Below are 4,704 nucleotides of genomic sequence, written 5' to 3'. Positions count from 1 at the left end.
TCATATTAATTTCATTTAATTTGTATTTGCTTAAATTTTTTCTTATGCACTTGTTCTTATGTATTGCATAGAAGAAGAAATAAAAAAAAAACCACAACAAAGAAAAGAAAACAACCACTGAAGGTGGTTAAAAAACAAACCAAAAAAATAAAGCCTGTGCCTATAGATTCAGAGAGCACAAGAGAATCTGAAAGCGAGTAAGTATTGCATAATTTCTGTGAGATGTTTTGTTGATTTCATATATATTTATTTTCAGTTCGGTGGGCTTCTAAGTTTCGGTTTAGCACTTTAATTTATTTCGGTTTGGTGGTGTCTGTGAGTTGGGTTGACTTCATTGTTAATGTCTTGTCTCTGGTATAAATTCAATGTGTTTATCTATTTTAAAGAGAAAATGAAATTGAGAAAACACCCGTAATAAAAAGAAAACAACCAGAAAGGGTGGCAAAAACAACAATCGAACCTGACAAGGAGTAAGTTTCTCGAATCATATTTTCTTTTATTGATACTTACGTTCTAGATTCCTTGATACTTATTTTGTGAACTTTCAGAACTGAACAAGAAAAAGACAATACTTCGGAAAGAAGAAAACGAGCATTGGAAATGATAAGAGAAAAAAGATCAAAGAAAAGAAATGATGGAGCTCAGTCAGCAAACATTGCTCCGAATCAGTTTGAATCTCCAAAGGCACAAAATGAAGTCTCTCAGACGTAAGATTCAGTTTATTATTTGCGAGTTCTTTTTCTTTCTTTGCTTACTTTTGCTACAACCTTTTGTAATTCCTCTAGATTGAATTACTAATATTTATTTATCTTGCTTAGAGTGCCAACTGTAAATCTGGATAATGAGCAACTTTTACAGACTCAAGGAAGCTCTACACCTTCTGTAAATACCGCGAGCAATACCAGGTAAATTGGTTCACTACATATTGTATTTTAGGTTTGGTGGTTACCCAAAAATGAATTTAATGTGTTTCTAGACCTCTGCTTTTAATCTTGGTTTCTAATTTTAATTTATTATCTTTTTTAGAAAGCATGGTCAAATATTTTAGAAAAAATAAAATATTCCCAAGAAAGACTCTTAAAACTCCACCAGTGTAAGTTAAAAATATTTATGTTACTCTTTTAGATTTATTTAATAATTTTTGTTTAATTAATCACAAGAAAATTGTGTTTAAATGTCACTAGAGCTACACCTGATTCTGACCTACAAATCATTGAGTTTCAATAACAAACTCGTTCTCAACCTTTGAAAATGTGAGTTTTTCAATGTGCAAATTCCTATTTTTTAAAACAAATTCTAATTATTCAACATTAACTTTATCCTTGTTTACATTCCTTAGACCTCCTCTTGCATTGTCTCTTCCAAGTTCAGTTCAGGAAGAGTTGATGAAAGATGACTTCATCTATGTCCCTCCACAAAAGGAAACACAACAAACTTCTAATAATGAGTAAGTTAATAAATATTTATTCACCACATGAATCTTGTTCAATGTTTACTGCTTATACATGGTTTAATTATGATTAAGTTGAAACCAGAAATGAATTCAATGTGTTCTTGTCTTTGGACTCTCTTCTGTTTATTACAGCTGCCCTCAAGAAGCTGAAAAGCAGGGTGTTACAGTGTCTCTTACGAGTTCTGTAATTGAAGACTTATTCAAAGATGACTATGTGTATGAAGTTTCTAATGAAGAGTAAGTTTCACATAAAAATTCTTTTTAATTTTGATGGTTGTTATTGAACTGTTTTCTATTTAATGCAACAGCCCTACCAAAGAACAACAGCAACAAGCCCAAGAACCACCGGTGCAACAGCAATCAGAACAAGAAGCACTTGTTAATGTGTAAGCATTAAATTCTTTAATATCACTTTTGTTTAATATAATTTTGGTTCACTGTAAGTTTGGATTTTGGTTCACTATAAGTTTGGATTTTGGTTCACTATAATCATTAATGTCATTTCTGTTAAATATCATTGTTAAATATGATAATAGTTTGGGATAATTATAGAAATGTTTACTGTTTAATGCAGTAGACCTTTGGAACAGCAACAACAGCCTTGCGAAGAACCAACAGCGCAGCAATCCGAACAAGAAGCACCTGTTGATGTGTAAGTTTTATTGTTTATATAAATACCGATAATGTTTACTGCTTATACATGGTTTAATTATGGTTCAGTTGAAACTAGAAATGAATGCAATGTGTTCTTGTCTTTGGACTCTCTTCTGTTTTTTATAGCTGCCCTTCAGAACCGAAAAAGTAGGATGTTACGGGCTCTCTTACAAGTTCTGTTATTGAAGAGTTTTTCAAGGATGCAGATGTCTATGAAGTTTCTGATGAAGAACAATCCAAAGAACCTCGGGTGGCACGGCAATCAGAAAAAGAAACTCTAATCTTGTCATCATTTGATAGGTATGTTACTTGCTTTTCTTTAATATCATTTTTTTTAATATCATTTCGGTTCACTGTAAGTTTGGAGTGAGGTTCACTATTTGTTTGGATTTCGGTTCACTATAATGATTAAAATCAATTTTGTTTAATATCATTGTTAAATATCTATCATCTTGCAGTGCTGCTCAACCTAGGAAAAGGGAAAATGAAAGGCCTTTCTTTAGCCTTGGGATAAGTCCACCAGCATCTCAACCAAGTCATCCCTCTCAAGAGAGTGTTTCACAGCTTGAAATCCTGGCAGAGGCGGTGGTAGATGTTGGAGTGACAGCAGCATTGAAATTTGCTGAAGGAACATCTTCAGAACCAACCTTACCAGTGGCTCAAGTTTACAAAACCCCGCAAAAAAAGACAAAAATCACGAACGAGCTGGTTGAAAAGTGTTATCATTGGATGACACATATGAAACAGACAAAAGATGGTACCAATGAATATGAACCAGTATTTGTCTTGAAACATGAGGCACTCTACGAGGGATTAAGAGAATATTTCATGTTTCTAATGCCCGAAGAACAAGTGCATGCTGTGGTAAATCCTTTTTCCAATTGCGTTAACATTAATGATTTTTTTAAACACTCTTATATAGTATATCTCATAAATTTTCATCCTATAGGTGGTTAGTATACACAGCATGATTCTAAATGAAATAAAAACTAAGCGGTATCAGGAACAAATATACATTGTGCCGCTGGATATTGTGGTAAGCTAAATTTCTTATTCACTCTGATTACTTTTCGGTTCGGTCAGAATGTTAATATTGGTTCACCTGATTCTTATGTCTTCTGTTGAGTTCTTTTGCATTAAGAAAACTTTTCTCTTGATAATTGAATATTTTTTACGTTTTATTCAGCATATGAATTGTGTTTGGTTCGGTGAAAATGTGATTTAACTGATGTTCATTTTGCAGAATTTTATGTTGGGAACACATGGCGTAGAGTACACTGATAAGAGGACAAACAAGGCCTACAGGTTTGATATTGAGCAGTATGCCCACCACCGCCAGTTTCTTGACAAAAGGAAACTTGCATCGCATCCATTTGTAAGTTGTAGTTTCTAAAAATTCTTTGATAATTCTCTTGTTTGCTATTGTTTCGACTGAAATATTCTATAATTTTCTGAAACTTCAGCTATTTGTCCCAATTTTCAATGGAGGGCATTGGTGGTTGTGGATTGCTGATGTAAACAAAAAGAAATTCTATGTCCTTGACCTTATCAATAAGCTCTCAGAAAATATAGCTGATTCTAGAAAGCAACTGAATAAATTTTTTGTAAGTATTTTCTTGTAAATTATTCAAATTATTCTGTACATGAGAGGAGTTTGGTTCACTGTTGTTGGTTCTGTTTATTTACTTTTTTTTGTCTCTTTCAGGATTTAATAATTTCCCAGATGAGGGTGTACGCTGGGGCGGAACCCTTAATGGAGGATGGACTGGGAGAGGAAGCAGAGTATATCCAATTGAATGGTCAACGTACAAAGTAAGAATCTTTCTCTTCTATAGTACTATTTTTAATGTATTTTATTTTGTATACTATTGACAGTATTATACTCAATTCTTGCTTAGCTAAGATTGTGAAATAGACGTGATCAAATGGCTCGAAACAATAGATCCACAAAAAATCAAAAGCAGGAAGAGATATAAATATAAAGCTTGGACACAAGTAAGTACTTTCTAAATTAATAAACTTCTTTCTTTTCTTATTTCATTAAGTTAAGTTGATAGTATAATTAGAGCTTTGAAGTTGGTTGTTACTCTGTTCAATAGTTCTTTTCCATGCAGAAATACTATTCTTGTTGACTAAAATTTGATCACCATTTATTCACTACATAAACAATTTTCGGTTCGGTGGGTCTTATAATTTTGATTCACCAAGTGAATATTTTTCGGTTCGGTGGCCTCTTTTTAATTTGCTCGAGTTTAGGGTTACTGTGATTGCATTTTTACAGTATATAACTAGGGATTTGAATAAAATTTGTTGTTATTTAATGTGATTTTGATTTACTTGATATTTAATGTGTTCAGGATTTAGGGTTATTGTGATTGCATTTTTACAGTATGATTAGGGCTTTGAATGATATTGTTCTTATTTCATTTGGATTCATTTATTATGTAACTAATTCATTTCAATTGAAATGCAGAAATAGATTGATGACTTCAGATACCAATATGGTCCAAATCTTCTGTTTCATGAAATGAACAAAATCAGAGACCAAGTGATTTAGGAATCTGAAGCAATAAGACTCACCAAGCCATCTGCTTTCC

This window comes from Arachis hypogaea, chromosome 11 (genome assembly GCF_003086295.3).
Source record: "Arachis hypogaea cultivar Tifrunner chromosome 11, arahy.Tifrunner.gnm2.J5K5, whole genome shotgun sequence".
Classification (NCBI taxonomy): domain Eukaryota; kingdom Viridiplantae; phylum Streptophyta; class Magnoliopsida; order Fabales; family Fabaceae; genus Arachis; species Arachis hypogaea.
Note: the sequence above shows the minus strand (reverse complement) of the source record.